Here is a 25,970-nt window from a genome sequence, read left to right as displayed (position 1 = left end):
ATGTCAAGTTGGAAGGCTATCAGAAGAATTGTAGAGGGACCGGAAACTGTACATGATGCCTGTTGTAGCACTGACAATTTCCACTTCCTGAGAGGACTAAGGGTATGTCTATACTACCCTCCTAATTCAAACTAGGAGGAGAATGTAGGCATACCGCACTTGCAAATGAAGCCCTGGATTTGAATTTCCCGGGCTTCATTTGCATAAGCTGGGCGCCGCCATTTTTAAATCCCGGCTAGTTCGAACCCCGTGCCGCACGGCTACACGCGGCACGGAGCAGCTAGTTTGGATTAGGCTTCTAATACGAACTAGCTGTACTCCTCGTGGAATGAGGTTCTCTTGAAAAGGCTGTTTGTGCTCCTGTTGCTGTCAGTGGTTGTCTTGCCATAAGGTCCAACCTTCTTGCTGGTAAAATCTATCTTTGGGGGCTTTTTTGTGGTTTGTGACTAAAAAGTGATAACCATTTCTAGATTAAAATGTGAGGACTGCCTTGGGCAAAGGGATCCACAAACTTTTATAGCATCCCACTGAAGGCAAATAGAGTGTTATAGTCTCTTTTGAAGTCAGTGGGACTTTGTACTGGACTAAGAGTTCATTTCCAGATCCCTTTGCAGAAGACGATCCACAATTCCCATTAAGTCAAAGAACCATTAGGTCCCAGTTAGGCTAATATAATTGAGGTCAGTATCTGAACCCTGGAGAATTATGTGGACTGAATGCCTCTCAGAATCTGTCCCTTGCCATGACATCTCTCTATATAAAAACACTTTTTCTATGGGATGATAAAGTGATGTCATCACATCACTCTGCCTCCTACAGGCTCCACCCTCACATGGCTCCCTACTCCGGACACTGTTCAGGGACGAGCAAAACTGCCTGGCAGCCCAGCCTGGGCAGATTCCACCTCTCAAGGGTTCTGCCTGCTCAGCCATGGCCACAGCCTTTTGAATGGCCTGTCCCCTGGTCCAGGGGCTGCTTCGGCTGGTGTGAGGCCTGGGATGTAGCCCAGTTGCACCAGGAATGGAGGCAGGCTCCCATGCCCCAGGGCGCCACGACGTGCACCAGAGCCACTTGCTTGTGTTGCTGCTGTTCTTGGTGCTCATGGGCTGCTGGGCCAGCAGGCTCAGGAGTAGTGCCTGGTGCAGGGCGAGGGGCCTTGCATCCTCGGCTGCCTGCCACTCTATCCTCTATCATGCCCCAAGCCCAGCACTGAGCTGCCCCAGTGAGACCCAAGCCCAGCTTGTCTTCCAAGCCCAGAATCCACCTCATGGGAGCAGCAGGAGGCTGTGCCTGGAACCAGAATGGGGCCCGAAGAGCAATAAGTGCCCCCCTCCTCCCGGCCAAACCCTTGCCCCCTCCTCAGAGGCGTAGCAAGGGGGTTATGCACCCGGGGGCAAAGGCAAAATTTGCACATACACCCCAAATCATTTGTTACTACCTGTGGGACTTTACACATTCCAATCTGTGCTGGGAGGGGAACATACAAACAGGGTTTGGCTTGGACCCTTCGTGCTGCCCCCGTCCAGTCAAAGTGCAGAATTTGCCGGGGAGTTTGGGAAGCGGGAATTTGGGAAGTGGGAGCTTGCAGCCTGCAAGGCGAGCGGGGCCCGGCTGTTTGGGGAGACAATGTATTGCACCCACGTGGGCGGCCGAGGCCGGAGAATTGCTTGAGCTCCGTGCGGGGGCAGCACACTGTGTGCATCCAGTGTGTCCACGCCAAGCCTGGCAGCACAACGGTGGCTAGTGGGAAGTTTGGGACCTGGGGCTGACGAAGGAGGCTGATGAGGACAGGCTGCAAAGGGACCAGGCTTAAAACTGCTGTGTAGGTCCTGGGTGGCATTATGTTGCGAGTAGCTGCAGCAGCGTAGCTGGAGTGGGAGACGGTCTCTGTAGAGCACTGAGCAATGTCCCCAGTTTTGCTCGTGTTTTTAAGCAGAGGGATGGGATATGTAGCAGGGCTCAGGACGGGGTTCTGGTGTCAGGAGGCGGGTTGGGTCAGGGGGAGCACGGGGGGAGTTAAGGAGTCAGGCAGGGGGTTGGATTCGGGGGCGGGCTTAGGGATGGGGGTGAGAGTGAGGGGTCAGGGATGGCGGTATGAGGTAAAGGGCTCATGGCAGGGCACTGGAAGGTAGGAATAGCTTACCGAGGCTGGCCAGTGGTTAGTGTGTGGTGGATCCTTATGGGGTACGGGACTCTAGGAGTTGGCCCTGGTTTCCATCTACTCCTCTCCAGCTAGTGGAGAGGCCTTGCTCTAGGGGTTGGCCCTCACCTGCAACTGCCCTGGCAGCTTTTGGGGGTTTCATAGCTCCTGGGTCTGCCTGGCCTGCAGCTGCACCCCAGCCTCCAGTCGGACCGTGAAAGGGTGGAAGTCGGAGTCAGCCTTGAACTCCAGCTGCCATCCCTCCATCCTCCAAATTCAGGGTCACTATGGTAGGGCTGCTCCGATCTTGCACAGAAGCTGTCAGCATAAAAAGAAGCCGGGTCTCACTGCCTCACCCAGGCTGCGCTACAGAGGCTATTTACAGGCAGCTAAATTGGCACCCCCCTAGTATGGCACCCGGGGGTAACTGCCTGCCCTTGTTCCCCCCTCGCTATGCTTTTGCCCCTCCTCTGTTCCTGTCCCCTCCTCTGTGTCCAGACACGCTATCCCCATCCTGCTCCTGCTCTCTCCCCCCAGTCAAACAACCTGCCCCCAGTTTGCTCTCGCACCCCACCTCCTGCCTGGATCCTGCACCCCCATCCCTATCCCACTCCTGGCAGCCCTGTCCCATGCATCCAATCCCTCATTTTTGGCCCCACCCCAGAGCCTAGAGGTCCCACAAACCCTGGAACACCAGAAGAGTTAACCTGGCCTGAGGCCTTGGACCTCAGTCATCTTCCCAATCCTGGAGTGAGGTGTTTCATTTGGTGGCCACATCAGTGAGGGTTGGGGGGTTTTGGAGGGGCTTTTTTCCCCTTTTCAGTTGTGTCATCCCCAACTGATTTTTCCGTGGGTCAGTGGCCCCTGACCCAAAAAAGGTTTCCCACCTCTGCCATCAATAAAGACAATGTGGCAACCTTTTTATGTTGGACATAATATTTTACTTTACTTAAAATGAAGCCTGGCCAACAAGACCCCAGTTGGGGCACAGCCCCCATCTGGCCACAGCATTTTGTCCCCGGCCCCAGTCCTGGGGCAGGCCTCATGGTCCAGTCCCCATCTGGTCGCTGAAAGGGTTGGTGGTAGCCCCCCTCCTGCTGCAGCGTGAGTAGCAGGAGAGTTCATAATCCGGCTGTGGTGGACAGAGGGGGAGTTGGCAAGCATAAATATAGTGCTTTTTAAGAAACCTGACTGTTGGAGACATTTCAGAATAGTTCCTGATTTTTTTCGTGTGTCCTACAAAACTATGTACATGCAAGCTAAAACAAACTTTGATATATAATCAGTAATTTATTCTTTTGACCCAGAGGCTTAATTGCTTTAATTCTTTCCTGAATTGGAAGGCCAGGTAAGCATGCTGGATCACATCCATATAGAAATGACATATGTACTGTAGGCTCACAATAAGACGTTGTGACTTCTTATTTGCAGATATCCTGTTTTTCACCCGATTCACAAAGAAAACTCAGTGCTCGAGGGAACTGCTAACTGGGATGTGCTGGAATGGACTAAGACAAATTTAACTAAAGCCAAGAATGCCCCTGGTTTGGCTCTGAAATGTATGCTAAGCAGCCAAGGACATTTGGAAGGCCAACTCCAAGCAGTATGGTTCACTATGGTACTTTACAAAATGCAGTAATAATTACATAACATGAATTGTATTTAACACAAATTGTATTACAGTCTGTTATGTCTTCATGCCTTGATTCATGTAAAAGAAAATCTGGTGTCTAGTTACAAGAAAAGATGATAGTACATTAATGTGTGGAACAAAATATACATTATTTAATGGAGTTAATTTAAATTCCATGTCATTGGCTGCTTGTCTTATAGTCAGAATTGATTGCATGGCTCTAGTTTGCACTGGTCAGGATGTGGGAAGACCAGAGTCCAATATACAGATTTACTTAAGGAAGTTATGGTGACATGAAGAGACAACTTTTGAAATAATAAATGTATACTGCATTGTGTACAGAAACTAGGTTGGAGAAAAATGATAAAAATGTATCTATTTGACACAAGCTACTCTATTGGCCTTTGGAATATTCAGGAGCAGACCAAATTTTCCGCAGATGATCATTAATTTATTTGTGTTCCAGCATAACCCACAGAGTGCTAGGTACTGTGGCCCACCTCAAGGGTAACAGCAGTCCCATTCCCAAAGAGAATGTATTCTTTGTTAGATCTTATTTACCAAATATATTTTAAAATATATCTTTTATATGGACTGACTACAGATTCAGATGTTGAGATGAGATGTCAACTTGTGGTTGTGACACAAGTCACATGGAGCTAAAAGATATTTATCCCCATTTTAAGGCCTCTTTAGAGTGGCATCTGTGTGTGTGAATCTCACACATGAGAGACCTATAAATGTATGCTTTCTGTTCACTGGCTAAGTACATAGGCATTTCTGACATGAATACTTGCATATGGAAAACTTACATTTAGTTTATACATGGAAGCCCCTTGTCAAGACTGATCACCAAGCTACCTTTCTTCTTTAGGTCTTTCTAAAAGCTGACTTCCATTGTGTTACCTATGACATCAATGTTTTCTTATTATTGTAATCCTCTTCCCTTCCTTCCTTTTTAATCACTATCATTTGTTGTGTCATGTCTGAATTAAATGCCAAGGTTTTATGATAGGGTGCCTGTTTCCATGTCTCTTTTTCTGTGCAGTGCCACAATGTCCCTTTATATTAAAAGTCAAAATAAATAAATATGTTTGGTCAAAAATTTTCAGAGAAACTTTGTGAGGGAAAAGTTGTCTGGGGAAATTTTCAATCTTCCCTCTGCAAGATTAGAAAAGCTAGAAGTGTTCATTTTTGGCCAAACCCCCAAATTTCCCAGTTTTCAGTTTGTTGATGACAAGACACGATTTTCCAACAGTAAGTTCAGTTCAGCTACAATAACTGTGCACTAAGGGTGTGTCTAGACTACAGAGTTTTGTCGACAAAAGTGGACTTTTGTCGACAAAACTATACCTGCGTCTACACTACCGCTGAGTTCTGTTGACATAACGTCGACAGAACTCAGCAGTTTTGTCGACGCTGGTAAACCTCATTTTACGAGGCATAACGCCTTTTGTCGACAGAGTTCTGTCGACAGAAGGTGTTATTGCATATAGGGTTGTGTCTAGACTACAGGGTTTTGTCGAAAAAGCAGCTTGCTTTGTCGACAGAACTGAATGTAGTCTAGACGCTCTTTGTCGACAGAAGCTTTGTCGACAGTATCTGTCGACAAAACTTCTGTCAACAAAACCCTGTAGTCTAGACGTACCCTAACAGTCACAAATATGTTTTTACAACTTCCATTGAATAAGTAATTTCATCTGTAAAGTCTCATTGCTCAGACATTCACAGAAAACAAAATCTATAAAAGGATATGTGCAGAGCCTAAACAAATCCTTATGAGCAGGAGAACATATACCTGTATTAGCAAAATATTCTTTACCCACCAGTATCAAAAAGTTTACAAAAACCTCACACACAGTCATGTACAAGGAATCAGAGTCCTTACTATCAAAACAAGGTGTGACTCAAAGGAACATGAATGCCAGGAGGGTAGTCTAGCCAAGAATTCTTTTCCTCTGTTTGCTAACCCTGCATGGTCCATGCTGGCCTGCATGAAAACAAGGACAAAGATCATAGGATAAGAGGAGAACTTGTCATCACAGACTCAGTGGTGAAAAATAGATAATGCAGATAAATAATCTGAAGTTTGAGACAAAATTAGAAAGGAAAGACAGGAAATAGTATTTTCCTTAAATAAAATCTTGAAGTCACACCACTGTGCAGGGGAACAGGACAAAGCAACAGAAACAGGGCAAGTTTGAGCTTCAATGTACAGTCTCTTAATTAGTATCTTAGCACTATCTATAGGATGTGGGTTTTCAAAAGGGCTCAGCATTGACCTAGCTCTGCTTTACCACTAATGTCAATGGGAACGGACGTAGCCTTGAATGCTTTTGAAAAATCACATCCTTAAGATGCAATTTTATATCTTTGGAAGTTTCCTTTAATTCTGTTATGTGCAGTAGCAAGCCCCCAAGCATAAAGTTCCCTTAAGCGTTGGACCTAAACTTTGCAGCTTGTACACATCTCTAGTTAGAATATGTACATGATAAACTGAAATAACTCTGAAAAGCAGGTGCTGACTTGGAAGCAAAAAATGAATAATGCATAACCTGGTTCAGAATCCTGTCAGCATAGTCACTATTTATAGAGGATAATGCCTATGAGACCTTAAGACTTATTTTCATAGATGATGTAAGCCCCATTTACTTTCAGTGGGAGTTAAGGGCCTAACCTGCTTAGGTACTTTTGAAAATCCCATGAGGTACCTATAGGATATTTAGGCATTTACAAATCTGGCTCTCTCACTTCTGAAAATTGTATTTAAACTCCTAAATCCCCTAGGCACTTTTGAAAATTTTAGTCAGTATATACAATTCTGACTGTGAAAATGTGTAGAATTCTTGGTGCTCATCCAAGGTCAGATGTAAGCAGACTGTAATGTAGGTACACAGGAAGGCAGCTTAAGGACATTGCCCCTCATGTGCAAGGGCCAGACACGTATCAGTATCTGTGGTTAAGGAAAACAGTGCTTGCTCTTTCTGAGATCCCCATTTTGGCTATATCACGTTAACAGGGGGTTGCTCTTAGCTAAAGGCCATACCTAAGTACTAGGCTCTGGACTTACCTGTGATGTACAAAGCACTTGGCAGTCTCTATACACCTGAGATACTTGAGGTGACCTTCAGGTTACCCCTGCGGTGATTACAATAATCTGCCCTGTACCTCTACATTTCAAATCCTGATTGAGAATTTTTTTTTGTATTTTCCACAGATAAATTTTACTAATTGTGCCAGCAGGCAGCAATCTGAGGAAGCCCAGGGAACTGCAATACAGTTTGCCACCATATTGCCCAGTGCATTAAAAATACCCATGTAATATCTCCAGTTATTCTAAGTGTTACATCTCCAGGAAAGGCATAACAGCCTGACCTCATTAAGTGTACTACTACAATACTGTAGATGGCATTATTCAGAGCACCACAATTTGAAACCATTGAAGACTCTAACAAGCATGTAGAATTCTCCATTAACTTGCCAAATAATTGCCATGTTCTGTGATCTGACTGAATTTACTAAATTTACAAAAAGGGACACGTACTATAGCATGTTCATTTTTCTTACCTTTTAGGAATTACAAAGTTAATCATTGGGTGAGGGTGCCCTCCCCTCTCTCACATCCAGGAATGCCCCAGCATCTTGCCTCCCACCCTCCCAGGAGCCCTTTAGAGAGGACTGAGAGAGGGATGAACACCCCTCACCCCCATTCATACTGGTACATTTCTTGCTGTTCTACTTTGTCAGGGAGCAAGGAGAAAGTACAAATTTTACAGCATTCCTCATTCTGGCTGGGGAGTACAAGGGGCAGATTAACCTGGACCTGCCCCAGTTGGAGGACATGCATCCCTCCCCTGGCTGTGCTTTCTGGAGCTGGAGACAGGTGCTTCTCAGCTGCTGTGATGAGAGTGGGCTGAGTTAGTCCTCTCTCCCTGGGGAAGCCTGCATACTGAACCCCTCATCCTCAGTTCCTCTTCAGAGCACTGTTTTAAATGAAGATGTACATTTTCATTTTATTTTTCAAAACCCAAAAATTAACGGAGTTAAGGAACCAAGCAACACGGGGTAAATCTTCTTCTTAGTAAATATCTGTAATGCCAGAAAATATGGCACAGCTTTCTTTTGGCAATCAAATCCTCGATGACAATAATTATGAGGTGACAATAAATCCCAAACAAATTAGATTAAGTTTGGCTTTTTTGTAATATATAACTTCCTGGTGGAGATGGGGGTGGTTAATCTGTGGTAATCAATCACAGAGCACTCTTTGGCCATAACTGCTGTGACCCTGTTCTTCCTGCATGAATATATATATATATATATGTTTAATGCTATGATGATCCTAAATAATGTGACATTCTGCATAAACTCAGGTTAAAATAAAACCTAATAAAACCCGTTGACAGCTGAAAATAGACACTTTGAATGTATTGAAGGTGCTTAAAATCTAACTCAAAATGTGTAGTTTATATCCTATACAGCCCCACTAACATCTATGGGGATGCACAGGCTATAAATCACTATAAGATTCAGACCCAAAATGGTTCTAGCTATTAGTGGTCTCTTAGCATATATTTGATAAGTGCAGATCTATCAGTGGTAACTATAGGCCTCACATGTCACATAGTACATTACATGAGGAAGGGCTTATAATGATTTTGACTACTCATATGCTCAGGGTGGAGCTTCTAGAGAGTAGAATTTAATCATTGGTATACAATAAAGCCATATTATCTCCTACTGTATGCATTGTGAATTAGGGAGGAAGGGGGATAAATTGGTAAATACCAGCCAAAACTGAGAGAAGTGAAACCACATATACCTCAACCCCATTTCCCTAAGTCATTGCAGTTGAACCTTAGTGGGTTTATAGAGCCAAAGAATTTCATGGCACCACCTTTGGGCAAAACTATAATCTCTACAGGCTGATTTTAGTAGGAGTGTGATATTGTGTGTAACCTACCCAGGTAAAGAAAGAGTTAACTGAAGTGAGAAAACAATTAGTCCTCCCAGTTGCATGTGAAGGGTGACCAGGACCCATTTAGAATTAGGCTTAGATGAGGAGGAGATACCTGGCTGAACTGAGGTTGAGTCCCAGCTGCGAGAAGCAAGGCTGACTAATAGAGAATGGATTTTAGAGTGTAGGCATGAGAAGAGTAGGGTTTAGGAGTCTCTTTAGGAAAAGGAGCTCTGATAAAGGATGTAGGAAGTCACTTGGGTGGAATAGGCATCCATGGTGAGCTGTGAGAAAAAGATAAGATGTTTGAGACCCAGCAGTTGGGTTTTGTAGGAAAGATCATAGAGTCATAGACTCAGAGAAAACTTTGGAGAGCCACATGAGGGCTGAGTCTAGGGAGAAAGCTCTGTGTGGTGTTGCTCAATAAAAGAGCCACAAACAACTCTGCAGAGCCAGGAATGAGTGGAGATTTTTGAGAGGAGTGAACGAGAAAGTGGTTAGAGAAAAGAGCTTAAAAGCAGGTTAAGATAGGGAGTGGATGCTGCTAGGAGTCTAAGTCTGGAAGTGGACTTCAGCTGCTTGGACTGGAATCCAGAGGAGAGGGCAGGTCTGTGCTACTTGTCTGGAAATGAGGAAGGTGGAGTAAAAGCCCCCTGAGATAAAGACCTTTTGGCTGAAGGCCTGGCCTAGGGTCATTGAGCTACTCCTTTGTGGGACTCTGACCCCTTTGAAGGGATGGGACCCTTTGTAACCTGGCTGGAGGTCCATGACTTGAGAGGAAGCAGATCCCTGCTGGGCCTGAGTGGCTGTCCATATAGCATGCCTGAGGAAGAGAGACTGCTATGTTACATCTCACCATGAGATTTGCAACAGCTGTCACTGTGTTTTTTACAAGGTTAATTTGATGAATGACCAAATTAAATCTTGCTCCGGGCTTCAGGGAGGAGGTAGGATTGCACACAAGCAGGAATGCTCAACTATTTGTAACTTGATGACTTATTGCATCTTTTTATCGGGGACAACAGGACTAGACTTTCCATGCAAATATGCTAAGCTTGGCAGGATTTGCATGCATGTAGTTGGTTACCTGCAGGTAGCATGTGTGCGGTCCCCTCCCAAGGGGAGGAAGAATCAGGAATTTTGCATGAGGCTTGTATATTTTTTGAAAGTTTCCCAAAGTAGCTTTGTTTCTCTTATTGCTGTTGCTTGTTTCTATGGAGGTGATGTCATGCCTAGGTATTTAATTCATATCCATGTTTTGGATCTATACGTTTCTTGATTGCCTATGGGAATGAATCTACAGTGTAGATTACTAAAAGTATTGTGAATAAAGGATAACTCTAGAAAATCCTGGATTATCTCAACTCTGGGCTCACAAATGTCTGGTTTGTTTGAGTCATATGCTCTTTGGAGCATATTTTGCATATTGTTCATTATCAGACAAATTAGCAGTTCTGCTCAATGAGTGATAAATAAGTTGTATGTAATAGACATCTAATGGCCACATAATGTTCATGAAGCTTTAGAAAATAGAAATAACAGGTATCTACCGTGCAATTACAAGATACTTATTCGCCATGTAAGCACTCTGCCAGAACATCTTGATTATCACCATCTAATTGTATGCAGCAAATAAAGAGTTATCTTGTGCTGCAAAGCAACCACAGAGAGAGAGAGAGAGAGAGAGAGAGGGTGAAAAGTCTGCTTTCATATCAGATGTGATCTGTTATATAAACAGAAGATTGGCCATTTTGAAAACATCATGTGCTCTATTCTTTCCTCTCCCCTCATTTTCCATTGACTTGCTTCACCATGCTTAAGCAGTCAGGGGTGTCACTGCATTGTTCAGATTTGGGTAGCCCTGAAGAAATGGGTCCTAGTCATGGATATAGATCCAGATTGTGGGGGTGATATTCCCAAAACACAGCCTGCATTTCTATGTACTCCCACTTGTTTGTGCAGATCATTGTATTTACATGCACACAACTCCACTGATTTGTAAATCAAATACATGCAAATTTTATACATGAAGACTGGGATTTTTTGAATGACCCAGGAGTTAGGGAACCAAATCCTGTCAAAGATCAGTGGGGACTGGGTTCCTAATATCCTCAGGGTCTTCTGAAAATTCTAGCCACAAATACTGCCCCTTCTGTACTAGACAGAGAGCCTGCAAGCCTCTTCTGTACTAGACAGAGAGCCTGCAAAAACTGTGCCTTTGTAAGTAGGAGACTGAGACCCCTTGAAAATGTACTTCCACATATTGCATGGAAACCCAGTCTGTTTACTCTTTTAGTGAAGAAGGCAAAACGGAAAGTAAATAAAGAGACTCCGTGTGAGGATGGCCTTTTCTCAGTGCAAAACTCTTAAGGACAGATTCCTGCTTTAAACAAATGGCCACCGTGGGGCAGAAGGATGGGGAGGATTCATACTGCAGTGAGAGGCAGTGGGTGAGATCAAAGGTAGTAGTCATGGCAGAGAGGAGGCAGCATAGCTTGGAGTGGTAGTTCTGCTTCCACTTGCAGGGTGCAGTATGCAGTCCTAGTCTGATCAGCTAGGTAGGCTGGTGCACAGAGAGTGGTATCCAGTGCAAGAACTGGGGAAAATCCTTTGCCTTCTCCTTCTCCTCTTGCATTTTTACACCTGGTTGAATCCCTAGGTGAGGATCTGGCCCTCCCTCTGTGGCCATTCCCACCTCAGTGATTAACAGGCTGATGTGTGGTTGTATTTTTCTGGATTTCATATTTCAGAATGCCAGAATCTGACAGTGTCTTAACCAGTGTTTATACCCACCTGCACCAAGTCTGAAGTATATCAAGCTGCTGTAGTTCCTGTATTTAATTTCCCATTAGCACATTTATCTGGCTCAGGTCTGGGTCCTGCTGTTGTGGGTGTTCAAGAGTCAGGGTTGGAGAGTAAGGAGGGGCTCTGGGCAGGGGGCTCTGTGGAGATGGGGGGGGTAGGGAGAGCAAAGCCTCTCCCCTCAGATTTGTACCAGAGCTGCTTGTTCTTCCTCTTCCTGTCTCTGTCAGGGAACACGAGCAAAGTGCACAGTTCATATGCCCCCGGCACTCTCCAGGAATGCAGCAAACTGTGCACTTTACTCTTGATCCCTGATGAAGGGGAATATGCAGCAATGTTCCTCATACAAATCTGGGGAGAAGCTTCAGCATCACCCTACACTCTCTAAAGGGCACATGAGGTAGGGAGGCTTGGGGCTGGGCCACTTTCACCTGCCTGGTGATTCTGCCTCTGTTCTGTGTGGGTACGTCTACACTAGCCCCCTAGATCGATCTAGGGAGGCTATGAGGTCGACTGGAATTGCAAATCAAGCCCGGGATTGAAATATCCCGCGCTTGATTTGCATGTTCCCGGCTGGTCACCATTTTAGAAATTGACTAGCCCGAAGTAACTGCCCATGTCTACATGCGGCAGTGAAACGGGATTCCGGAATAAAGCCCCTAAATCGAATTAGGTGGTATTCCTCGTGGAATTGCAGGAGGAGCAATGGTAGTTCAAATTAAGAGTGTTAATTTGAACCACCTAGCCCGTGCCGCGGGTAGCCGCGGGCAGGTAGTTCGAGCTACCAGGCATTTAAAAATGGCGGCGCCCGGGAACATGCAAATGAAGCCCGGGCTATTTAAATCCCTGGCTTCATTTGCAAGTTCAAATGACTACGTTAGTTACCCTAGTTCGAACTAGGGTGGCTAGTGTAGCCATACCATTAGGGAGTTGTGTAGGTGTTACGCTGCTTCTCAAATTCATCCTTCTGTGTGGGGCACAGGCAACATTAATTCACAGGTAAGGCCTATTTTGATGGTACAAAAGGGCTTCTTCGCTGATGTATCTAACAGATTCAAGATTTGGTAAACAAGGAAAACAGCAAATATACCCAATAAAGGCAAAATTCCAGCTTTCCTATACATTTAATGAAATTTAGACCTACCATCTATTGTGCATTCCTTCCCTCCTCTACCTCCCCGCCCCCATCAGGATTACAGAGCATTCTGCCTACTATTTATAACCAGGAACTGAAAGTTTAAAGTTGACAGTGAAAAAGCAGCTTTTTGTCCTGTTTTTTCCCAGTCTCGAGCCAAAGCAATTTTCCATAGAAGTCTCCTAAATAATGCTATGTGCTATGGCTTTGGTTTTTAAAATGATCAACTCCCCAGCACTCCAATGCTGTACTCCCAAACTGACTTTATCTATTGCTGTCAGCTGATATGATGAAAATTCACTGCTATCACATTCTTGCTAACTTCTGCTTACCCTCAGCTGAAACACTAAAACTTGCTTATCAATCTGAGTGTTTGAAGGCAACACTTAAGATGTTGAACTTCTTAACAGGCTGCAGAAGAAGGAAACTAGAATTATACCAATATCTTCTCCAATTCACTTGCCATTGCAGTAGCATTTTACAATTCAGCCTCTGCTGCTGCGGATCCAGAAACACTGTCTTTATGGTTGGAAGAATTTTTATACTGCCTCTGTGTGTGTATGTATGTGTGTGTGTCCTTGGGGCTTGGGGCTGGGCCACTTTCACCTGCCTGGTGATTCTGCCTCTGTTCTGTGTGGGTACGTCTACACTAGCCCCCTAGATGATAATGTACATGTGTCCCACACACATGTACATTATCATCTTGATAATCAGAAATCTCTTAAGCCTTCTGAATAACTAATATATAGTTTCTATTCATAGACCTTTAAGACCAGAAGGGGACTATTCTGAACATCTAGTCTGACTTCATGCATAAACCTGGACTCTCCTCCAGTAATTCCTGTGTTAGATCTAATAACACCTGGTTGAACTAGAGAACAGCTTAGCGAGACATTCAGTCTTGATTTAAAGATTGCAATGAACTGTGAGAACAGGTTTTCTTTAATTATGCACCTAATTTTTTCACATGATTATTTTATATAGTCCATCCAGATGACCAAATAGGATAACATTTTTAATATATCTGTTCAGAAAAAGCAAGATGAAAAATGAGATACATGTTCTCTACAATAATATAGGTGCCGTTATAAGCTAGACAATAAATGATCAATTTGGACAATAGCAGGGAAAAATTAAATACTGTGGTGCAGCAAGATCCATTTGTTATCTGAGCATAGGTAGAATGGTGTGCAGGAATATCCGCTTTCTTGGACCTTGATTTGTTTGTCTTCATGTACTTTTATGGCACATGAATGAGGGAATGCCACCTTTTCGGGTGGTGGTGTGTGTGAAGAAGAGGAAATCGTACATAAGAACGGCCATAATGGGTCAGACCAAAGGTCCATCTACCCCAGTAGCCTGTCTGCTGACAGTGGCCAGCACCAGGTGCCCCAGAGAGGGTGGACCAAAGACAATGATCAAGCGATTTGTCTCCTGCCATCCTTCTCCAGCCTCTGACAAACAGAGGCCAGGGACACCATTTCTATCCCTTGGCTAATAGCCTTTTATGGACCTAATCTCCATGAAATTATCTAGCTTCTCCTTAAACTCTGTAATAGTCCTAGACTTCACAGCCTCCTATGGCAAGGAGTTCCACAGGTTGGCTACATGCTGTGTGAAGAAGAACTTTCTTTTATTAGTTTTAAACCTGCTACCCATTAATTTCATTTGGTGTCCTCTAGTTCTTCTGTTTAGGGAACTAATAAATAACTTTTCTTTATTCGTCCTCTCCACACCACTCATGATTTTATATACCTCTATCATATCCCCCCTCAGTCTCCTCTTTTCTAAACTGATAAGTCCCAGTCGCTTTAATCTCTCTTCATATGGGACCTGTTCCAAACCCCTAATCATTTTAGTTGCCCTTTTCTGAACCCTTTCCAAGACCAAAACATCTATTTTGAGATGAGGAGATCACATCTGTACATAGTATTCAAGATGTGGGCGTACCATAGTTTTATACAGGGGCAGTAAGATATTCTGGGTCTTATTTTGTATCCCTTTCTTAATAATTCCTAGCATCCTATTTGCCTTTTTGACTGCCGCTGCACACTGTGTGGAAGTTTTCAGAGAACTTTTCGGGTGGGGGGGTGAAGAAGAGGAAATCTCTTCTCTGGCTTTTGTTGTTGCTACTTTTAAAGTGGCTGCTGTTTGAATACAGTTCAGGCATGTTACACAGTTAACAGGGGAGAGTGAGAGAAGAGGGTGGGATTGCAGGTAAGGCAGCTGAAGACTGAGACATGGAATTTATTATATGGTTTCACAACTCATTATGGATATTCTCCAACATGTGTATGTACCATTCCCTCCCACAGAACTCTAAAAGAATATTGGAAAGCTGCAGCTACAAGCATGTACTGTCCACACTGACCTTTGTTCCAATGATGGGCCAGTGTTTTTGAGCTGTGACCTTTCTGATGAACTGTTTATGAAAACTTAAATATATTATGGACATTTGAGAGGAGACAAGTATAACAAAAGCTTCCCCTCAACCTCACCCCCAAAGTTCCTTCATATTAAGACGTCCTCTAAAATGCTCTAGAAATTTGAACCAGTTGCTACAGGCCTGTAAAATCCCTGAGGCTGAAATCAAGTTATGAACAAACACCTCATTACTCCTGTAGTGAATCCAGTTTGATGCATTCAAACCCTATATTTAGCTGCTAGCTGCCATGTCTGGAGAAGAATAACAGGTTCTGCATTCTCTGTGATAGTTCATCCATCAGCAGCAAGACACTTAATGAGGCAGGGGGAAAAAAGCTTGACTGGATGTAAGCTGGGGATTTAAGCTAGAAAAATGTTACGTCTCTTCCTAACAAACATTTGTTACTTTTGATTCTGGTGTCAGTTACAATAGGTTTACATTGGTGTAACTTCACTGACTTGAGGAGTATCCTGTCCATACTCATGCTTGTCACAGACTGATATGAAAGCGATTGGGCCTTTCTTAGCGCTTACAGCGTTCTATCACAGAAATTAATTGCAACCACTATTGGAAGTAGGACAAGTCCTTTGAATGTAATTCACTCACAGAGCTCTGTCTCTCCACTTGCATGGACCTACTTCCGTATGGTGTCTGGTTTCCCTGCCCTCTAGCAGTTTATGAAAACTGATTGTTAAAATTGCTCAACTGCAAAGAAATCTGAGTTGGGAAGCTATTTTGAGACCTTTCACGTGGTTTCCCCTTTTGAAGAAAGCCTTTTCCTTCTTGGTGTGTGACCACTGGAGTCTATCTGGCAAGATGCGCAACAGCTGAATGAAAGGGGGAAACTTAGTAGCGATGGCAGGAGTGATGCCTGCCCCTTTTAAGAGGGTTATAGAGGCAGCAGTGGTCACAGGTGTCCCCTTTAGTCAATGGGTGCTGCAGTTATGTTCCTACATTCATCCCTCTCACCATTTCCTAGTCCTCTTCTGGATTGGCCAGTAGCCCACTCCCTCTGGCCCTTCAGCATGCCCTTCTGCTGCCAAAGGGGTATGTTTAAACTTGGCTGTTGGGTACATAATTTGGCTCAGTGTATTTTAAAGTAGAAAAATGAGTTGAACTGAAACTAGGAAACTGTAACAGGGCAGCTGCCCTGTACTGGCCCCTTAAGAGCCAAACCTCAGCCTGGAGCAGGCCCGGGGAGTTCAGCCCAGCTGGGCGGCGTTGGCCAATTAAGGCCCAGCTGGGGGCTATAAAAGGGCAGGGCTGCTTCAGCCAAGGCAGTGTGAGCCTGGCTGCTGAGGGAGCAGGACGCTCTCTGGGGCTAGGGCAGGGCTAGAGAGTCAGGCTGGGCCAGGACGCTTGGACAGCCAGCCTGCTAGGCCTGCGGCAAGAGTGTGAGCCTGGCTGCCGAGGGAGCAGGACGCTCTCTGGAGCTAGGGCAGGGCTAGAGAGTTAGGCTGGGCCAGGGTGCTCGGACAGCCAACCGGCCAGCCTGCTAGGCCTGCGGACAGGCCTGCTGGAGAGACACCAAACCCCCGGAAGGGGGGCTCAGAGCGAGTGACTTGGGCACGGCCGGAGGGCAGTGTAGCGAAGAGAGCAACGCGACCAGAAGATTCCAGAGGGGAAACGCCACGTGAGCGGAGGCCTGTGCGGGCGGAATGGACTGATTCTGGGGACAGACAACGGACCCCCGCTACGGTGGTGAGTGACCCCCTCACAGAAACCTTTTGCCCTTCAGCAGCAGTATGACCTCTGGGTAATAGTGCACAATTTATTGCTTTCCTGTGTTTGGTACTATAGTAATATCGGTTTCATATAGATTAATACTTGTCTGTGGTTGATACTTGACTGTGGTTGAATCATCATCATTTTGGGGGTTTTGGTTTTTTGATGATGCAACCTTATCTCTTTTGAAGTAAACATTTCTTTCTCTCTCTCTCTTTTTTTTTTTTTTTTTTTTTTTAAATCTTTCAACAACTCATATATATAGAACGTCTTGTCTTGACTATTTAGAATAGCCCTTGACCCACAACATTTTAAGTTGATGATGTACTAATAAATATCTTCTCCCTTATTTTTGTTTTCTTTGGGAAACACAAACCATTCCGTGGATAAATGGAGATTTCCACTCTAGCCTGTTTCTCTGCTTTTACAAGTGGTAAAATGAGTTTTATTTTTGCTTTTTTAGAAAAGAAAGGTTTGAAAGATAAGGTGGCTGCATTGCAACAGACTGTTCCAAAAATGATAAAATTTGAAAAATAACAGGCTTGTTTCAGGGCCATGCAATCAAAATAGTTCTTGTGCTGGAGATATAAAAAGAGACTATGCACAACATTCCTGAAATAATTTATGCTTAGTTCACGTTTAAAGCCATAGATATAATGGTATATTATGTGTGCTCCTGGCTTTGTGTTTTTAAATCAAGAAAATGAGCATCTTTTGCTCTCCCCACAGATCCCTCATTTCCTTAATACTGTCCACTCTGATCTACTCTTACGCTATGCTCCAGGACAGACTGCCTTTTATATCAGAAAGCTTTATATTTTTTTAGATCACATTTTTATGATAAGTAATAGAGCTTAGCACTCTAAAGCTTCAGTCCCCAGCTGCTTTCATGTTATTGTTGTGCTCTGTTGATCCTGGACTAGCTTTGTAAGGGTGGTTCACTGGTATAAGTACCCCAAACCATGTCCATAGTCTGCTCTTACTTGTAATAACTACATAGGATTCCTGAAGGGACACTGGCAACCAGGCATTCCTGAGATACAAGTCTCTGCCACATTCTCTTCCCTCCTTTTTCTCACTATAGGGAAGAAAATTGGCATGGAAGGTAATACATGGGGCGCTCCATAGAGTGGGGTGACTTACATAAAAGATAATCAAGTTACCTTCATCCCCACGCCATAAAATAACCAAAGCCAGAGATTCAATTAGATCCAAAGGGTACCCTGCCACACTCAGTCATACTAATTTCTGCCTAAAAAGCAGCATGATGGGTTTTGCAGTGTACCTTGAAAAGCATTGGGCCAAAAGTACCCACCTGAGTTATGATGCCCACAATCTTTTAGGCACTGCCCAAATAAATAAAACTCTGACCCTGAGCACTCCGAGTCCAAGAAGATGATCTCTAAATGAATTTTGACTGCTGCATTAAGGGTACATCTACGGAGCCATGTAGATTTGTTGTTTTGGCAAAGTCAAATGATTTAAATGATCGCGGCTTCATTTAAATTTACATGGCTGCCGCGCTGAGCTGATCAGCTGTTTGTCCGCTCAGCGCGCTAGTCTGGATGCTCCCCTGCCGACATCAAAGCCCTTTGTCGGCAGCCCCGGTAAACCTCATCCCACGAGGAATAATGGGGCTGCCGACAAAGGGTTTTGATGTCAGCAGGGGAGCGTCCAGACTAGCGCGCTGAACTGACAAACAGCTGATCAGCTGTTTGTCGGCTCAGCGCGGCAGCCATGTAAATTTAAATGAAGCCACGATCATTTAAATCGCGACTTCATTTGGCTTTGCCTATATGTCTAATCTACATGCCTCTGACGACAGAGGCATGTAGTCTAGACACAGCCTAATAGTAATATGCAAGTGAGATCACAGGAAGGTGACTTTCTCTCTATGGTGAGTTCACCATCCTTGCTGCTTATCTCTGTAGATGTGCTGCATGGTGGGAAGGCAAGGTGGGAACACAGAAATGGAACAGGGGAGGCTCCACTATAACTTTAATAGTACAGGGGGATTAGAAAGAGCAGCCAAGCAGATCTGAGTAAGCTACAGTGAGAGAGTCAATTCTGGTATGCCCAAGGGGGGACACAGAAGACAACTGGAGCCGCAGTTATCTGGCTCTAGAGGTCCACTCTACACTCATAAAGGCCAGTGAAGGAACTAGATTGCAATACCATGGTTTGAAGAAAGAAGAGTGACTTTTCATCCTCTTAAGCCCCTGTAGAGTTCTCTGCATGAGGGCTAGGTACTCAGGCTTTGTATAAGCTATAGCTGAATTTCATGCATATGTAGAATTGTTGATCCTAGTTCAAAAAGAGATGAGCAATAAGGTTTAAAATGTAAAAGGGCAGAGTGTACATATATGGAGCAAAATCATTTGAAACCTCTGTGACAGTCAATTGTAAATTCATTTTGGTAGCTGAGAAATAAATTTTAGATTTGGGGAAATGAAAAGGACCTTATCATGCAAAACTGTAGCATATGAAGGCCACCACCATTCATTAACAGGCGTAATTGCAATCTAGACTTTGTCACCTCTGAAAATGCAGGCAACTTCAGAAGGGAAGTCTTGGCATTAATGCCAAGATCTCAAGGACAACAGGCTACAGCACAATTTAGGACCATAAGAAAAGCTATACTGGGTCAGACCAAAAGTCCATCTAGCCCGGTATCCTGTCTTCCAACAGTGGCCAATGCCAGGTGCCCCAGAGGAAGTGAACCAAACAGAGAATTTTCAAGCAGTCCCTCTCCCATCACCCATTCCCAGCCTCTGACAGTGGTTAGGGACACCATTCCTACTCATCCTGGCTAATAGCCATTGATGGACCTAACCTCCATGAATGTATCTAGTTCTTCTTTGAAACCTGTTAAAGTCCTGGTCTTCACAACTTCCTCTGACAAGGAGTTCTACAGGTTGACTGGGCTGCGTGAAGAAAAACTTCCTTTTGTTTGTTTTAAACCTGCTACCTATTAATTTCATTTGGTGTAATAAGGTATCTGCTGAGATTCAGCTTCAGACCGGCCAAATGCAGATTCCTGAACAGATGACCCAGTAATATAAGAAATATTCAGAAATATTTGGATTGGATTCTCTTGGTGAAGAAACCATTTGGATTTGGTTCAGGGAAAGGCTTGTCAGAGATGGGTAAGGAGCAGTGTGATTGGTGAAGGATGCTGATTGGCACAGGTTTGTTTCATAATAGCAAAAAAGCATGGGCCACCATTTGCAAGCTGAACCCTTAAGGATGGCAACCAAAGTACACTTCTACACTCTCTTCCAAACCAAGTTGCATGCCAACTCATCATAATTGGTAAACACAGAATGAAAGAAGTCAGGTGGAAACTTAACTTGTCCTCCAAAACAGCAAAGTCTACAATGGACAGATCATAATTGAGGAACCGACAATAGGTATGAAAGCACAGAATTTTTAGGAAGAAAGCTGCATACAGTGGTGTGGCTAATGTACAATTGTTATACTTCAGACTAAGAGTAAAGAATTTGCTGCTTAAATCTTTGCAGAGTTAGGGTCTTTATGTGGCTTGAATAGTGCAGTCACTTTGATCTGTTTCTACAGCCTGCGTATAGTTATAGTCTCCATACAAGAAATGAGTCATTGCACAGTATCCTTATACTGCTCAATCTATAATCTATATGAGCACATGATAGTGGCTAGTTGAAGGGTATCTGACTGATAAAGTCAATTGCAGCCCAAGACATTTATGCTGTGGCCAAGTAGCAAGCCTAACTCTGTACATTAAAGATGGTTTCAAAACCTACAAACTTACAAGGGGCTGTATTTGTTCTGTTGCTATTTATGACACTGGGCACTTGTACTGAAATTGCCAAGAATTCTGAGACATAGCAGCTGGTTCAGTTCATATCCTCCCTGCTTGAGAATCAACTTTAAAAAAAGTTTTGAAATATTGTTCGTGTGCTCAATAGAATGGATTGTTCTAATGTCCAATGCTCTCACCCTTGCTGTTTAATGTCTACTCAAATGATTAGTTAGAATTCCCCGGCATGCAAAGATTCATTTATTCAGGTGAACCTTTATCACTGCCCACTGGAGAGGTTCTAGGGGACAGAGTGCATTCTAACTAGCTCTCTGAGTCTGTGTCTATACTACAAGAGTCTTCCACAAGAGGAAATAGGAATGAAGTACTCATTTGCATAGCTCATGCTGTCATTTTCATTTCCTCTTCGGATCCCTTTTGCACAAGAGGTTTTTTACACAAAAAAGAGCTGTGTAGATGGCTCCTTTTTGCTCAAAAAGCACCCTTTGGCACAAGAGCCGTTCTTCCTCATTTACACAAGGGGGGTTTTGCACAAAGGAGCCATATACACAGCTCTTTTTTGTGCAAAAACCTCTTGTGCAAAAGGGATCCAAAGAGGAAATGCAAATGAGAGTGCAACCTATGCAAATGAACACTCGATTTGCATTTCCTTTTGCGGAAGAGGCTTGTAGTATAGACGCAGCCACTGTGTGTGTTTGAGAAGTAGAATTGCATAGGATTCTGGAATGCCAATGCTAGCAAGACACAAGTATATATGTACCTTTCACCTGAAACACCACATCAGGCCAAGCAAAACTCTACATAACATGGTATGGTCCTTGGGCACTGTGACCATCTGGTGTTCCTTGGGGTCCAATGGACGAAAAGCTGACATTCATGGAGCACATCAAGAAGCTGAAAAGGTTACTGAACTCTGGGAATCATGTACTTTAGGAACTGGTCAGCACAAAAGGGGAAGTTGATCCTAAAACATCTTGAGCAATCCATCTTGCCCTGTGTTAAACTGTGGATTACTATGCCCCAGTATGGTCACGCTCATGATGTGCATCCACAAATGATACTAATCAGTCCTTTAGGATCATCACAGGGACTTTGAAACTGTAGCTATACTGCCTTGCAAAGACTGCACCACTATTGGAACCTCCAGTAAAAAGGAGAGACAGATATGTTATCCCAAATACCCTCTGCATATATACATCACGCCCCTGATGTGGCTGAAGTCCAGGAAAAGCTTTACTTCTGAAAATCTCTTACGCCAAAGTACTGCTGTAAAAAGCCTCAGAGCCAAAATTGCAGGAAATGCAGGTGATATTTGAGAACCTGGTTCCTTCAGAACAACTCCTACTAGGTACTGGTCTGCAATGAAAACACTGCTGTCTAATTTGAGAGAGAGCAGAGTGCTAAATACGGGGGACAATATTTTTCCCAAGAAGGTTAGGAATGTCTACACTGTGAATGTGGCAAGAAGAGACAAACACTTAAACACTGCCTGGTAAGGTGCCCCTTATCAACCTCCTATATTTCTAAGGAATAATTTGAGGAGAGTGACAACACCAGGTCTCAAGTGATATTTCGAAATGAGAAGCTATATTGACCATTCATTAGATGGAAGCTCTTGATAAAATATAACTAGCCTAAGGAACCAATAATACAATCAGAATGCTCTTGGAACAAGAATTTTCAATTACTTTTCTTTTTAATGTGGAACTGCGACTATGTAGCATGCAAAGTTTTTGTGTCTTCCTGGATAGGATAAGGCTATATCACATGCTTATAATATGGGTTGATTTCTGAAGTGGGTGTTTTCTTTCATTGACCAATAGAAAGCACATGATCCTTGAGATGCTTTATTCCCGTATATTTATTAATTCTTTGATGTCAGCGTTTCCTAATGGTACACCACAGAAAAATACATTAATGTTAATTTGGGAGTTCTAACCCCATGACACGAACAGATTTTATTTTTAAAAGGTCACTTGATACTGATACTGGGCATAAAATACATTTTAGTATGTAGGCCTAACCCAAGAACTCTTGGATGGTATGCCAAAGCTTTCTCAAAAACAATATATGTTGCCAAGCTTTAAACAGACACTCACTATTCCAGATGGAATGGGCATTGAAACAAGAATGTTTTTGCCCATCTACCTACATTGGCATCCTAGACTTACCACATGAAGTTTTAATTTAAGTTGAGATAGGAAAATATTTTTTTTAAAAATGCTTAGTGTTAGATATTGAAGAGAGAAAAAGTTTATAAATATCAATTTAAGTTTGCAGAACTGGTTAAATACTTAAGGGCAAGGTCATGGCTCATTCTTGAGGGTAAATATGATAGTCCTTTAAGCTTTACTGTGGGCTCCCTGAATCATGGAGGGGATACAAGCCTGTGCAAGTATGCTACCTCCACCCCCTCCTTCCCATGCAGGTGGAAAGGAGGTGTCATGAGCAGAGAATGGGTGAAGCCTTGACTTTGTCTCCTTTGCCAATTGGCCATCCAATGTGGGTGAGGTAAACAAATGATTCGGTACAGAAAATTACTTCCCTTGAGTAATGATGAACCTAAGGAAGGAACGCTTTCAGCATTTCAGTTGCCTCCTTGGACTTCTACAGAGTAGTTATGAGTTAAGTGTATCACGTGTTCAGTGGATTTGGCTCTTTTCTGCAGGTGTATCCTATTATCTGAAACCTGTTCAGAATTCTCTGCAAGGCTATACCTACACTGACAGGTTATTTTGAAATACTAGCTCTTGAAATAACTATTTCAAAATAATGTGCCCACACTACAGGAAAGCTAGTGTGAAGCAGGCTCCCTTAATGTGGACATGTTATCTTGACTTAGAGCCCCAGGAAGTACTGGGGAGTAGTTATTTTGAAATAGGCTTAGTATGGACACTTCACTACTGCTATCTCTAAATAACAATTTCAAAATAGATGTTATTCCTCATAGAATGAGGAGTTATTTTTTCACTATTGCAAGCCTGTTATTTTGAAATTGGAAATAATGGGCTTGCTTTGTGGACGCTTACCTTATTTCAAAATAACTTTGTAGTGAAGATGTAAGTCTAACTTCAGTACCGGGCAAATTAGTCAAAACAATAGTAAAGAATAAAATTGTGAAGCATGTAAAAACATAATTTGTTGGACAAAAGTCAACATGGTTTCTGTAAAGGGAAATCCTGTCTTACTAATCTATTAGAGTTTTTTGAAGGGATTAACAAACATGCGGACAAGGGGGATCCAGTAGATATAGTATATTTGGATTTTCAGAAAGCCTTTGACAAGGTCCCACACCAAAGGCTCTTGTGTAAATTACATGGCCATGGGATAAGAGGGAAGGTCCTTTCTTGGATTGAGACCTGGTTAAAAGACAGGAAACAAAGGGTAGGAATAAATGGTACATTTTCAGATTGGAGAGGGGTAACTAGTGGTGTCCCCCAAGGGTCAGTCCTGGGACCAATCCTCTTCAACTTATTCATAAAGGATCTGGAGAAAGGGGTAAGCAGTGAGGTAGTAAAGTTTGCAGATGATACAAAACTGTTTAGGATAGTCAAGACACAAGCAGACTGAGTGACTCCAAGAAGATCTCACCAAACTCAGTGATTGGGCAGCAAAATGGCAAATGAAATTTAATGTGGATAAGTGTAAAGTAATGCACATCAGGAAAAATAACCCCAACTATACGTACAGTATGATGGGGGCTAATTTGGCTACGACAAATCAGGAAAGATCTTGGAGTTATCGTTGACAGTTCTCTGAACTTCCACGCAGTGTGCAGCGGCGGTCAAAAAGGCAAATAGGATGCTAGGAATTATTAGGAAAGGGATAGAAAATAAGACCCAGAATATCTTACTGACCCTGTATAAAATTATGGTACTCCCACAACTTGAATACTGTGTACAGATGTGGTCTCCTCACCTCAAAAAAGATATTTTGGCCTTGGAAAGGGTTCAGAAAAGGGCAACTAAAATGATTAGGGGTTTGGAACGGGTCCCATATGAGGAGAGGTTAAAGCGACTGGGACTTTTCAGTTTAGAAAAGAGGAGACTGAGGGGAGATATGATAGAGGTATATAAAATCAGGAGTGGTGTGGAGAGGGCCAATAAACAAAAGTTATTTATTAGTTCCCTAAACAGAAGAACTAGAGGACACCAAATGAAATTAATGGGTAGCAGGTTTAAAACTAATAAAAGAAAGTTCTTCTTCACACAGCGTGTAGTCAACCTGTGGAACTCCTTGCCAGAGGAGACTGTGAAGGCTAGGACTATAATAGAGTTTAAAGAGAAACTAGATAATTTCATGGAGGTTAGGTCCATAAAAGGCTATTAGTCAGGGGATAAAATGGTGTCCTTGGCCTCTGTTTGTCAGAGGCTGGAGAGGGATGGCAGGAGACAAATCGCTTGATCATTGTCTTCGGTCCACCCTCTCTGGGGCACCTGGTGCTGACCACTGTCGGCAGACAGGACATTGGGCTAGATGGACCTTTGGTCTGACCCAGTACGGCCGTTCTTATGTTATGCCACAATGTATTTATTGAGCTTATTCACTGAACACTTTCTACTACTGCTACTACCGATTGAACCATTCTAGTCCAACACACTGGGGACCTGACTAGTGTTGAACCAGAGAACTTGCCAAACCACAGGAGGTCAATACTATGTAGCAGCATTACCAATACTTCCACTGCTTACTGGGCTCTTAGAAGGTGTTTGGGGCAAATTAGAGCTAAATAACAGCACACAACACAGAGCCAGGACTGGTGGCTGTAAACAAACTTTACGGGACCATGAGAAACTTGGCCACACCCATGATAAGTGAATATCCAGCTAACTAAAATCATGCCAACCATGGATGTTGCTGGACCAGAGAGTGCCAGTCTAGAGAGGTTCAAGCTGTAACGAATAACTACTTGTATTGTGGTAGTGACTAGGAACTTCAGTCATGCACTAGGAGATTAGTGTGCAAGGCACAGTTCAAACCATACCATACTGAATTCTTGGGCACCTGTTCAGTGTTGTGCTATGCTTGTGGAGTCATTCACAGCAGTGAAAAAGGAATGTATAGTGTTAACCAGCAAGAATGGCTGGGTATTCTCACTTTGCATAGATGTAATGACTTCATAAGTTAGAGGGAAAGAGTGAATCCTAGGAGCATGGTATAGCATCAGCATATTGAGCAGGGATTTCCCTTCTTTCCTTTGCTTTAATTCTTGTTTGTTTTCTAGCTATTTCCTCCACTTATCTTAGGTCATCCACTGTTAAAGTATTGATTTTTTTTTTTCACTCCAGTCAGGAAAATTATACAGTCATAGAGCCATAAATAACTCATACAGGCAGAGTCATAAATAACTCATATTT

General features: G+C 43.4%; 1 long non-coding RNA gene across 3 annotated transcripts in view; it reads left to right on the top strand.

Moving 5' to 3' along the window:
- LOC142828050 (uncharacterized) overlaps positions 1-25,970 on the top strand; it is a 288,435-nt gene that overhangs the window by 7,403 nt on the left and 255,062 nt on the right. For all 3 annotated transcript variants that reach the window (XR_012902978.1, XR_012902979.1, XR_012902977.1), the window contains exon 2: positions 3,572-16,793. This is a non-coding gene — a long non-coding RNA (uncharacterized LOC142828050). The remainder of the gene's footprint in view (positions 1-3,571; positions 16,794-25,970) is intronic.

The sequence above is a fragment of the Pelodiscus sinensis genome, chromosome 3, assembly GCF_049634645.1.
Source record: "Pelodiscus sinensis isolate JC-2024 chromosome 3, ASM4963464v1, whole genome shotgun sequence".
Lineage (NCBI taxonomy): Eukaryota > Metazoa > Chordata > Testudines > Trionychidae > Pelodiscus > Pelodiscus sinensis.
This window is presented reverse-complemented; position numbering and strand designations above follow the sequence as displayed.